Source organism: Suricata suricatta, chromosome 7 (genome assembly GCF_006229205.1).
Source record: "Suricata suricatta isolate VVHF042 chromosome 7, meerkat_22Aug2017_6uvM2_HiC, whole genome shotgun sequence".
Taxonomy (NCBI): domain Eukaryota; kingdom Metazoa; phylum Chordata; class Mammalia; order Carnivora; family Herpestidae; genus Suricata; species Suricata suricatta.
Genome location: NC_043706.1, coordinates 26367499 through 26381109, shown reverse-complemented (window position 1 = coordinate 26381109; position 13611 = coordinate 26367499). Strand labels below are relative to the sequence as shown.

At 42.8% G+C, this 13611-nt stretch overlaps 1 protein-coding gene across 1 annotated transcript in view; it reads right to left on the bottom strand.

The window, feature by feature from the left end:
- Nucleotides 1-13611, bottom strand: part of GMDS (GDP-mannose 4,6-dehydratase) — a 631992-nt gene that overhangs the window by 1467 nt on the left and 616914 nt on the right. The gene's annotated exons all lie outside the window — the stretch shown is intronic.

Genomic DNA, 13611 nt, shown 5'->3' with positions numbered 1-13611 from the left:
TCCTTAGAAAATAATGATCTCAAGCCACTTACTTCAGGACCCACCAATACGTTGCAACCATCTGTCTGAAAATACAGCTCCGAAGAGCCAGCACCCTGCAGCTTCTTCAGCTCCGCTGCACTCCTTCCTTTTCCCAGTGCTCCCTAACTGCTCTGATGGAAGATCAAGTTGATTTTTAAACGAACTTCCAGCTCCTGTACAGGAAGCTGTCATTTGCTTGATCCTTGCATTTCTCATCCCATCTGACAGGGCCTTATCAAAATATCTATCTATCTATCTATCTATCTATCTATCTATCTATCTATCTATCTATGACCCCAATGACTCAGGTAGAGTCGGCCCTGCTCAGCTTTACCAGCTTAGGCATGGAACTGTTTTCAGGAGTTTCCATCTACTTAAGAGACTATCTTAGTAGGAAAGAGAAAACTATTAGAGGATATATAAATCTTGTACCTCCACCCTCACTTACCCATTTCTTATTACAGATTTCTGAAGACTGATTTAGGAGAAAATTGAGATGAGAGTTTCAAAAGGATCTGAAAAAAGGGAGGGAGGGAAAGAGGGAGAGTGGGAGAGAAGGCGGAAGGAAGGAAAGGAAGAAAGGAAGAAAGGAAGAAAGAAAGAAAGAAAGAAAGAAAGAAAGAAAGAAAGAAAGAAAGAAAGAAAGAAAAAGAAAGAAAAAAAAAGAGAAAGAAAGATACTTTGAAACAGACCATTTTGGGGGGTGAGATAAACATTTGGCTTTGCCATGTACAAATGTATTCATCAAACAGTACACAAGACTAGTCCTTAAGACAGAAGAATGTGAGGGCCATATGACAAAGAGCTGAACTTTAAACAGGATACATACCCCATTGGGAAAGTATTTTAGTTACACACAATATTAAAGAACAACCTAAAACTGGTTACATAAAGTGAAAGTAACAAATAATAAAACTGTAGCTTGAAAGCGTGCCTCACTGATTTTCTTCAGATTCCCTGAAAGGTAGCAGGCGTGGGGGGCTTGTTAGAGATTTATGATGGGAAAGGCCACAGAGGGCTGGGCAGAACTGGTGCCCACCTTCACTGAGACTTCCATATGAAAGGGTGTCTGGATGCTCCTTCTAAATGAGCGTCCAATAGTCCTGCCTTATCCTCAGTGTCACTTTCCATGGTTTCAGTTACCTGCCTTCAACTGAGTCTGGAGCAGGCAAACAGTCAGAAGGGCAGCAGTAGCCTACCCCTACGTCATGCACCTCACGGCCTCTCATCACTAGGCATGTTATTATCTCACATCATCACAAGAAGGGTAAGTACAGTACGGTAAGATATTTCTAGAGAGCGACACCACATTCACATAACTTTTATTATAGTATATTGTTATAATTGTTCTATTTTCTTATTAGTTATTGTTTATCCCTTAGAGTGCCCAATTTATAAATTAAACTTTATCATAGGTGTGTATGTATAGGAAGAAACATAGTATACACAGGGATCAGTACTATTGATAGTTCCAAGCGTCCACTGGAGGTGGGGCTTGGAGCGGACCCACCTTGAATAAGGGGGGCCACGTCCTGTACTGAATGCTTGAAATCGTTCGCTCGCAGAGTACATTCAACAACCGTCAGTCTCTGTCGTCCATCATTACTTTTTAGGCTTGAATAAATCAAACTCCTAAAGGCTTTTGCATTTCACAATACACTAGAGTCTGATTTCCTCTCCAGAGTGTTAAATGATAGTAAGACAAGTTATTTCTGCTGGTCCTAACAGTCCATATACAGATTCTTCAGGAAAAATAGGATACAAAAATTAATTACTAGCAATTTAACACTGCACGGAGTGCTGGAAATGTAAATGGAAAACAAATTAATTTATTTCCTTTTCCTAAATAAACTTGTATATATTTCCACAATACTTCTCTATTTTACTATGAAAGTCACACAAAGATACTCATTCTTTTTCCCCAGAGAGCTGTGAAATGTGGCGTCATAAAGCAGCACAGCCTCCTCCATTCTATAGCAGTTACACAGCTTGAAGAAACATGGTAATTGTTTAATCACATAACACTTGCTGTAAATCAACCCGCATTGCATAGGATGCAATTCATGGCTCTGAACTTATAGTTAGCAAAACCCTAAAACCCAGTTTGGCTTCAAATGATCTCGGTAGGCTTGGGAAAGGGAGCTTTGTATTGTAATTATGTTTCCTGTATTTTTCTACAAGTAGCTCATAATATAAAAACAACTAGGGAACTACAATTAAGGAAAAAGAAAAATGGTTTTCGAAAGCTTAGAAACAGACATTGCTCCCATACACTGTAAAAGTATTTCATTGAAACCAGAGACGCACCCAGTTAAACTTCCCAATTTAGTTTTGAGCCCAACTCCTACATTCCAGTCTAGCAGCTTACTTTAACCTTCTGCCAAGGCTCTGTCTCCCTGAAATTTAATTAGACCAAGAGACCTAGTGAAGGAAAGGGATGAGGTTCCATCAAAACAAAGCAGCAGCTCTCTATGCCAGCTGCTACTGAGCTAACATCTACTAGTCCTTGTGCTTTTGCCCCTGTCAGCTTTTAGGGAAAGAGTAGGGATATCCCAACTTGTTCACTTCTTCTGAAGGATTTTCTTACTTCTTTCTGTTGGGTCCCTTTAGGGAAAATATATAGTAAATGGGTTAGGCTGCAGGGCTTGGGGCGTAAAGTGGACATAAAGGGTGGAGTGGGGAAAGTGTGTCCCAGGAGGACTGGTGGCTCTGTAATGACAGCCAGGACATGGAAATGCTTCTTTAAATAAGGCTTCCACCATCTAGAAGAGAAATGGGGTTGGGGAAGCTGGACTCTTACAAGGAGGTCAGGAACTAACTTCTCTTCTCACAGGACTATGTGGAGCAATGTGGGGGCCGGGGACGGAGGAAGGGAGGCAGATAAGGTCACACTATAGTTTCCCTTTACATTTGACAAATCCTCTCCTCTAGGGCGTGATCAGCTCCTAAGGAGGAGAGAGAAGAATGATTCATCGGTTTTGTCCTTTTCTTCTTTTTTGACAGTTGAGTTCCTTCTTTATTTATAGGCTTAAAGTCATAGTATGACTACAGGGGCAAGAGCTGATTAAAGAGAAGATCTTATGTACACTTTCCAAAATGGACTCTGTACACTGGGTGGTCTGGAGCTTTTCTTAAAAAAAAAAAAAAAGAGACAATAAAGCTCTGGGAAAAATTTAAAGCATTTCTATGTGAATATGACATTTCCTGAACTCTGGCTTCTGGTGTCTTCACTGTTTCCATTACTATTCCTTAGGTGAGCTATACAGTTTCAACATGTGATTTATTATTGTCAAATTCAATTAAGTTTAGCTGAGCATTTTACAGCAGCAAAACAGCATGAGCAAAGAGAAAATGTGCATGTCCAGATGCCCAGAACCCCCTTGATTTTTCTCGGACTCCCTGCCTACTGGTCAGATCTTTAGGAGCTGTCCTCTGATGGCTCTGTCTAGGCATAAACCCTACAGGCCCAATGCCAATGGCTGGAGTTGCAAACAGCAGCCCAGTAGGAGGGCATGTTTTGCTGCAGCAATTTTTCAGGCTTTCCTGGCTTATGTTCTTGTTATAGTGAACTGATAAAGGGCCAGACCAAATCCTGGAAAAGTCATTAAGCCAGTTCCTGAGCCCACAGTAGTTAACATAAAATCCAGAGAAAGAGAGACCATGCTGTGCCCTTATCTTCTAGTCTAACTATAGTTCCCTTTCCTCAATTCTCCTGGGTGCCTTTTTATCTCAATCAAGATAACAACACATCTTTAAATCTCTCTTCCCTGTCCCCAATCTTTTCCCAATTTTGATCATTATTTAACACATTAAATGCCTTTGAGACACACCCCCTTTCCTGAAAATCACTGTGGGGAATGCTATTAAATAGATTGACAACATAGGATAAATTCTCAAAGTTCACAGTGTGATTTTCTTTGTCTCCCTTTTTCACTGTGGTTGTGTTGGGGAAATTTAAATATTTATTTCAAATCATGTGTTGAATACCGTGTATCCTCAACAGGTCTGCCTGTGAGGTTTGCAAAGGATACCTATTTAGGTAGAGAAACATTTTAAGAGTGTGAGCACTTTTGGCAGCATGTTGTTAAATTTCTAATGTGCATATTGAAAGAAACTGACTCTTGAGCACTATAAGTAAGGAGAAGATGTATAGACAGGGGATGTTAATAAAGAAAACTAAGACTAGTGAAAGCCCTGGTTGAATACCTTCAAGAATTTAAAATATGGAGCGGTGAGTAACACTGGATATTCATTTCTTTCCTTCTGCTTTTCAAAAAAAAAAAAAGGCAAAATTGAGGACTAGCTCAGGTTCCAAGGGAATAAAAGAATGAAACAAATTTGGTTTTTGATCTAACTTTATGCTAATGTGGTGTGAGTAGGAAAAGATTACTCTTGGGGAAATGCTTCTTTTTAGAGAGAAAGAAATGCTAAAAACAAAACAAAATACAAAAAAACCCCGAAACAACCCAAAAAACAAATAACAAACTTCAGTAAAATGGAAAAAGCTTTAAAGTTGTACAGAATATCCCAATCAAGATTCAAGATGTGCAGCTGAGAGTAAGAAAGAATGGGGGGTCAGTGAAGCCTGAGAGTTTCCCCAGAAAGTCTGCAACATAGTGTGTCTCTTACGGAGCAGTTAAAATCTTCCATACTCACAAACACATCATCTGATTGATTCTTTCCCAGAGAGGGAGTGAATCTCCGAGCAGTAAGAAAGGCAGTGGCCTTAATAATGGGAACGAACATTTCCCCCTCTCTTCTCTTTTACTGCCATATATCAGCACAAATTGAAGTTGAAGCCAGGCCTCTCCTTTAATGACAAGAGGTGATAAGAGACAAGAAGAAAACAGCAGGCCGTCTCGTCTGCTCAGGAAGCCGGACTCAGTGGGACTGTCCATCAGCAGGAGCTGACAGAATGCCGTCAGATCCCAAACAATGCTTGGGCTCAACTTCAGGGAAATTGAGTCAGTCAGCACCAGCTCCGACCAGCAGCGAGTGTACTGACAGTGGAGATAAAGTGGCAAAGGGAGCAAAACAAAGTGAGCAGGCCCTGCATTGTGTCGCTGTCCTCAGTTACCCGGATAGAGGCTGCTTAACGCATATGTACCCCACACTGAACGCCCTGCAGAGCCCTCACATCATCACCACTGTCACCTCCATGGTGGCCTTGCATGTGAGGCTGGTTAGTTATGATTCAGGATGTGCTGCAATGGCCCCTTGGAAGGTGCTGCAGGGGGTCTCTAGGATCCCGTGACCCCTCAGTGATCCCATTATTCTAAGTTGGGACCACTTATTTTCAACTGGTAGCATTTGTCATTTGAAACCTGGAGCTATTAAGAACTACTAAACAAAGGGAAAGAACTACATCTCTGTGTGTGTATGGCTCTGACACTACTGAAAAATCCTACCTAGCATGATAGAGCTTTCATGGACAGTGAATGAGAACACAGTATTCCTTATCACCCACTTTTAAATAAAACCTAAGGTGGTAAAAGAAAGTATTCACTTTATTAAGGGAGAACCCAATTAATGGCACGTATAGTGCAGCCTACCTATAGATGCATCTTTTTAACGTGTATTCTAAAAATATGGTTAACATAGAAAGAGAAAGGTAGTGGGGTGCCTGGGTGGCTCAGTTGGTTGAGCGTACCACTTAAGCTCAGGCCATGATCTTGCAGTTGATAAGTTCGAGCCCTGCATCAGGCTCTGTGATGACAGCTTGGAGCCTGGAGCCTGCTTTCGATTCTGTCTCCCTCTCTCCCTGCTCCTCCCTTGCTCACACTCTCTTTCTGTCTCAGTCTCTCAAAAATCAATAAACAAACAACAAAAACAACAAAAAAGAAATGTAGTTAGGCAGAAAGGGCTCTATAAGACACACTGACAACACAATCATGTGGTAGAAATAAAGGACTTAAGCACACTAATTTTCTTTTATTTTTAAATTTTTTTAAAAATTTATTTTTGATAAAGAGAGAGAGCGAGAGCATGAACAGGGGAGGGGCAGAGAGAGAGGGAGACACAGACTCTGAAGACAGGCTTCAGGCTCTGAGCTGTCAGCACAGAGCCTGATGCGGGGCTTGAACCCACAAACCGCGATATCATGACCTGAGCCGAAGCCAGACACTCAACTGACTGAGCCACCCAGGCGCCCCTAATTTTCTTTTAAATAGGGTTTTTAAAATACTATGGAGAAAGCCCGTTCAGGCACACCTGCTTGAGACATGTAGAGATGAGGGCAGTGGTCCATTATCCTGCATGGAGCCATACAACCATGCGATGCTAAGGCCCAGCTTCTCCTGTCATTCGAGGGGCAGAGGAGCAGAGAGCCCTTGCAGCAGGGTCCCAAAAGCTGTCCAGCCATCCGCACCACCCAGCCCTGAGGGCCTTCGGGGCCTGTCTGGTTCAGCCAGGCTGTGAGTGAGCTGAGCAAAGGAAAGCATCTTTCAGAAGCTGTGCTTTGTAGGTTTTGGGGAGCTGTCTGTTCATAGGTTGGCGTTAATAGGTTGCTTTAAATAAAATAAGCAATAGGATTTGGGGAATGTAGGCTTGCATCATACACATTTATTAGGTACTATGTCTTTCTGTACCTGTTCTACATTGTAATCATAGAGTTAGTTTTTGTTGTTGTTTTTAGCTTTATTTCTTGATCCCTGGTGCTTACAGGAGTATCAGGCTAAGGAAAGCTAGATTAAGTACTGTAACTGGAGCCCTCTTGGTTCTGATTTCTTCACTCTAAGCAGCTGATATGGGGGTCTGACTCACAGTTGTGATGCAGAGCCAGTTAATGAAAGGGAGATAAGATTGTTAGTGACCTCAGCATTCCAGGCTTCAAAGCCAGCACCATCTTCGATGGAAATTACCGGTTACTGTTAATAACTGGATCTAGGGTGTAAAGATTTACCCATGCTGGTAGGAGGTGACACAAACCCTGAGGAAAGGAGATAAAGCACCTTTAAGTGGACCGATTAAAGATTGTTGTGACCCAATTGGCAAGTAGCACTTTAGAGCACGAGAAGCAGGCTGTCTTTCTTTTGTGACTTAGTACTTTTCACCCTCAAAGCACTTTACATACATCAGCTAATTAAATCTCCAGACAATCACATTCAAAATGCAACTCAAGAGATCTTGTATCTGTTTCAGGTGCCCATTTCCTAGGGATGAAAGCACGGTGAAAAGTATCCATGAGGGTTAAAGCCCAACTCTGTTGTGCTGCTTACCTTCGGCGTGCATGTAGTGGGGAGGCACCTTGTCACCAGGGAAGGTACCTTCTCACTTTGGGGAGGCTGACTTGGGCCACAGGAGACCTCTCATAGCATCAGGGGAAGGTGATTTTCCTTACACTTGTTCCCTTCCAGTTTGTTAGGAAATATACCCCACCTTTTAGAAAATGCTCTGCCCTCCTTTGGAATATTAGTACTAAAGAATATTGGAAGTGATACTAATGGCTCCATAATATGGATGGTATATTTTTTCCTTTGGGATTTTTCTCATTTTATATAGCACCATAGGTCACTCAAATTCAAGAAAGTCACTTCAGTAATCCTTCTTTCCTTTCCTTCTTCCTTCCCTCAGTCCGTCCTTCCATCACCCATCCATCCATCCATCCATCCAACCATCCATCTCTCTCCCAACCAAAATACAAATTATATGACAGGGTCACTCAAATGTATACCCCACGTTCCTTCAAGCATTCATTTCCCTCAGTAACTTAAGAAATTCGAGGACTAATCAGGCCGCTTTGTCCAAATTCTCATTTTATGGTTGTTTCTCTAGGGACTTTTATATTTGAGGAAACATTAAGACAACTATGATGACATTTGTTAGTAAGATTTTTGAGAGGCATGGAGAAAAGAAGAGCATTAAGACACATATTTAGGTTTTTTTATGAGCTTATCTATCCATTCATTTGGTTTCCTATTACTATGGTTAATAGCGAGTTTACTAGGCTGCTGCATCTCTATACTACCTGTTACCTGGCATTCTTTCTTTCATATTTTTAAAAGAGGAACAGAATCCTATACCTCTATGCATCTATAGAGATATTTAAACAAATAACTTGATTAATGTCACAAAGCCATCTAGTGGTAGGGTTTTGGACTAGAAGACAGGATTTCTGATTCTTAGTCCAGCACTCACAACGCTCAGTAGGACGAATCCTTCTTACAAAGTACTATGAACAATGCACTTTATGCTGCATTAATTTGAATGGCACAAAGGTCTCTAAATAATAAAGACTATATCAACAGATGGAAATACGGAACATCCTCCAATGCTGAATGAAAGAAATGGACAGAGAAGAGTAGATACAGTATGATTCAATGTGTATGAAGTGCTAGTACTGGCAATCTAATTGATGGTGACAGAAATTAGATCAGTGGTTACAGGGGAAGAGGATTAACAGGGAGGGTGCATGAAGGAACATTTGGGTGATGTTCTCTATATTGATAAGAGTGTAGCATACATGAGTGTATGTGTTTGTCAAAGAGGACCCAAATATATAGTTAAGATCTGTGCCTTTCATTGTGTATAACTTCTATCTCAATAATAAAAGATTCTTAGACACCCCCAACAACATAGAGGCATTACTGGAGAGATTTGGCTTTGTAATCATGGCTCAACCACTTAGTTGTGTGATCTTGAGGGCCAAATTTCTCAGTGTTTCTAGGCCTCAGGCTTTAAATCTGTAAAATGGGGAAAACATCACCTATCTTGCAGGGCTGTTGTGAGAATTCAAGATTACACATGGAAAGTAGCTAGCACTATTTCCAATTCATTTTACACTGTTAAGGCTAGCTAGTGTTGCTCTTATCACTAAAGTATAGGGAAATCTATCCTTTTAATTTTTTATAGTAATATCATAGATGAAAATGTAACCCTTTTAAGTGGATTGTCATATAGTTTTTTCCATGTTTGTATGTCACTTTAACCTTGCATGTAACCTTTACTTCTATTTTTAAATTGTCATTTTTTTGGAATTATTGTAACCAGAGTAGACAGGATTTTATATTCTACTTCCCCCAATTATTATAAACATTTCATAATGCTCTTGATTGTTTGCTGCCAAATGTTTATAGTTTTAGATGCTGGGGAAGTAGCCATATACAAGACATGACCAGGGCCATGAGCTTATGTTCCAGCAGGGAGAGATGGTCCAGAGGACAGGAGATTTGAATAAGACCATGTCAACTGCTGAGAGGGCTCGGCAAAGACGGAAGACGGAGCAAGCTTGAATAGTAAGAATACTGGGTTGGGGGAGGCCTTCCTAAAGAAGTGACATATGATCCAGGATTTGTATCACAACAGAAAGTCAGTCACATGAAGTCCTGGGGTAGAAGGGTCTTTCAGGGACACCACAGGTATAAGGACCTTAGGGAGCAACACCACTGGTCTGAGATCTGAGAGAAGACCACTGTGGACAAAATGAATGAGGGTGATCACAGGCCAAGATGAAGTTGGAGAGGCAAAAAAAAAAAAGGTCAGATCATGCCTGGCCTGCTGGGCTCCCTATCATAGGGAGCAGGCCTTTCCCAGTAAAGCCATGTCTTCACAAGACTTTACTCTCTAGTCACAGATTGGGTCGTCAACGATCTGCAGCTGGCCAGCCACAGTTACACAGCTGGTTAACTCATCTTGCTATAGCTCACAAGTCTGATTATCAGATGCCGACGCAATCTTTCAAAGTATGAATGGGACTGACTTTTAGCTAAATGTTTAAAAGGGTGGATGACATATTTTTGCCTAGCACGTTCCAGCCCCTCTCCCTCCTAAAAAAGCTGCCATGCTTTGATGTGTTTGTGCTACCCAACCTAGAACCATCTGACCACTCTTGAAGGGATTCTGTCTGAGCTACTGCAGTTAAGTCAGGAGTATGCTTAGCTGGCCCTGTGGGACATAGGGCCCAAGGGATGTCATGGGGCCATTGGGTTGGAACATGGACCGTGAGCTGGCACCTGCTGGTGTGAAGGGCCACACCTTGTCTGGCCAAAGGAGGACACTCAACCTCCCAAGGGCTGCAGAAATGGTGCCCCACCCTTCACTTCCTCCTGTGTGAGCAGAATTCTGGCCAGAGTGAAACTCTATCTATAACTTCTCCTTGTTGAGAGCTGCCTTCTTCTTCTATACTAGTTCTCTTTTTAAAAATTTTAAAATGTTTTTATTTGTTTTTGAGAGAAAGAGATAGAGTGCGAGCAGGGAAGGGGCAGAGAAAAAGAGAGGGAGATAGAATCCGAAACAGGTTCTAGGCTTTGAGCTATAAGCACAGAGCCTGATGCGGGGCTCAAATTCGTGAACCATGAGATCATGACCTGAGCCAAAGTCAGATGCTTAATCTAGCCACCTAAGTGCTCCTTTACTAGTTATCAAGAGAATGGGACACAGCACTGAAAGTTGCTTGAGTTAAAAAAAATTTTTTTAGCCCAATTCTATGTCTGTAAAGTATACTCATCTACAGAGAAAGAACCTAGCTTTGCTTTAAAACGTATAGTCCTCTATCAACCTACTACCCAAAATATGGCGTTTGGCTTCTGTTCTGAGCCTCTGGAGGCTTCTGGCACTGGGGGCACATGCTCCATGGGATGTTTTCAGGCATCAGTGTGGGCGCTCTGCTGGACTGGAGCCTGGAGTGGGGCTGTGGCAGGGGAGGAGGCAGCCCAGACAGTGGCCACACATGCGGGGAGAGACGGCGGGAGGGAGTGGAGGCGAGCAGAGAGACTTGCTGAAGAACTGGATTTGGAGGAAAGAGGATTCACAGCAAAATTCTAGGATTTGGGCTTGAATGAAAACCTTTTCATTGCTTTCAAAGACAGTGTGTGAATCTGCAAACGCTACCAGCAAAGTATGAGTGTAACTTTTTATCACAAGCTCATCGTCATTAGATTTTATCTCCTTTTCAAGGAAACCTCTCATTTTCATGATTATGAAACAGAGACTCTTTGAAAAGATTACTTTTGTGAAATTACCTATGTTCTCTTATATCATTCCATGGAAAACACTGTCTTGTTTTGGATCTTGATTTGATGCCAAAGCCTCTTAGCTGAGGAAGTCTGGTTAACTCAGAGAAAGGAGCTCGGTTTCCACAGGCCCCAGCTGTGTTCGTGTGAAAGGAAGGAGAGGGGAAGGCAGCTCACCTTCTTTCATGACCCTAGTTAATGGACAGCTTCAGCTGTGCCTTAGGACAAGCAAGGAAAGGGTTAAGCCAAACTGTATACACTATGCCCTACCAACCTATCCCGCTTTTAATCTATGGCTTGTGGCAGGAGGAAGTCCGAGAGGTGGCCTTTCACATGACATCATAAAAGCCTGATTTATCGCCAGCCACCAAACATCTAGAAAATCATAACATCCTTTCAGGAAAATGCAGTGGAAAATAATCAGCTTGACTTTGATGAAAGCTTTGGTGGGGACTCCAAGTGTGACATTCTGCACAGTAACCCTTGGCAGGTGCTCTGTGTGTGCTCGGCGCGGCCTTCACCGACAAAGCCTGGAGTCTGAGCTGCTGGCTGCCCACAGAGGAGCATGGGTTTAAAGTCCACCGGTAAACAAGAGTCTGGCTCACACTCTGCCCGCTTGCCTAAGATAATACTTGAGTGTATGTGAAAATGCTTTGGAAATAATATCTCTATCCAGATGTGGGGAATTATTGATTATAGAAGTATAAAGATCATACTCTTTTACATAACGCACCCCTATAGCAGCAATGCCAAATGGTAACACTTCCTATACTGCTTCTGTTGATTTGCTCTTCTGTGCTTTCCCAGGACTATCTTTAGGACATGACTCTACGGTTAGAACTTTTTCCTATGTAGTAGTTCCAAAGTAGTGCTCACTGTGGTATTGTTCTTAATAATTAAGGGAGCTAAGAGATGACAGAGGAGACACATTCCAAAATGTCAGAGGAAATCAAGGGGTGAATTCCCCAAGGAATGGGTCCCAGGATTATTTGCATCACTATGTTGTTTCTCTTGCTCATAAGTTGGTAAAACTACCAAACAGGAGCCTCGTTTTTTTTGTTATGCATGATGTACTCTGCAAATAAACACAGAAAAGAGGGACAAAAAAGACTAGAGTATTGGATGGTTCTAGAATTCTGGCCACATTAAGTCTACAAAAGCTTATTGGCAGAGCAAGTAGGCCTATCTTTGCAGATTGACGCCAACTCCAAAGGTCCTGGGATTCCTGAGTTTGGGGAAAGGGAGGTGTTCTAAAGATTGGGCCAGGACTGACAAGGGGCTAGTCAGGATTGGAAGGCCGGCAAAATAAAGACTAGGACTTATGTTCACTTTGTTTTACTGCTATACTGTCCTACTTGTGTAGGACAGAGACTTCACAGATCAAAGGCCCATGTAAATAGACACAGCCCTGTGAAGGTTCCTAGAAGGTTGATGCTCAGTGGAGGGAAGAGCCCCCCATTTGGAGAAGCTCAGAGTCTGGGTCCCAATACCATCAACCTCAGAATGGGCCTCCTGCTGCCAATAAGGCAGCCCTAATCACATCACTGTCAATTTTTTCTGAGTTTGATTTCGAAACTGGAAAGGCCTGCCCAAACCTGACCTTCCCAGGATTGTTATTTAATTTTTTAAAAAATGTTTTTATTATTTATTTTTGAGAAAGAGAGAGACAGTGCGAACAGGGGAGGGTCAGAGAGAGAGGGAGACACAGAACCTGAAGACAGGCTCCAGGCTCTGAGCTAGCTGTCAGCCCAGAGCCCAATGCAGGACTCGAACCCATGACCCATGAGATCATGACCTGAACCGAAGTCAGATACTTACCGACTGAGCCACCCAGGTGCCCTATCTGTATGGAGAAGCAGAATGATGGAGAGGGAGCAGAGCAGAGAGGTAAGCAAGAGGCCCAGCTCTTGCTCTCCACGAGTTCCATGATAACGCCAGCTTTCCTTATCTGTAAATGGACTGGAAGAATTTTAAGGTCCCTTGTCTAAGCTATTGGTTGCTCTTCTAGGATTGCTAGTACCTGCACAAGCGCTATGTGTCTTGCATGAGTGCCTTATGGATCATGTGCTGCATCTTCTTACCTAACGACTGCTCATCATTTCATAGCGGCAGTGGCAGCAGGAGCAGTGGTTCTCGAGTTCTGCTCCAGCCGGGCCCTGGTTTGGCTTGGCCTCAGGACTGTCCTGTGACTTTTGCTCCTGGTAAGCTGGGCAGTGGGGGGAGCTGGTGACTTAGCACACAATCATGTGGCCAAGGCCTCTCCTGGCTCTGGTCACGTCTGCCCACGGAGGCTGGGCCCACACTTCCTGGATGGGTCAGCCCATACTTCCTGGATGGCTCCATGCAGAAAGCACTAGTCAGGAGGCAGGTGACCCAAGGGTGCAGGCGTGGTTTGGGTAGTGATGTGTTGCACGGGGCCCAGAGGGAAGTATGGCTTCAAACATTCCCCATGAAAACATCCCTGGACATTTGGGGAGATTTTCATGTAACCAGCCAGACTGAGTGCTTCAGCTGTCGTGTGTCTGTAAAGTGAATACTTACAGTATCTTATTGCATGTCATTGAGGCGCTTGCTTGGTAAATAGTGGTAAAAGTGGGGGAACTGATGCAAATCCTAATCAAATGGCCTGGCCTAATGGTTG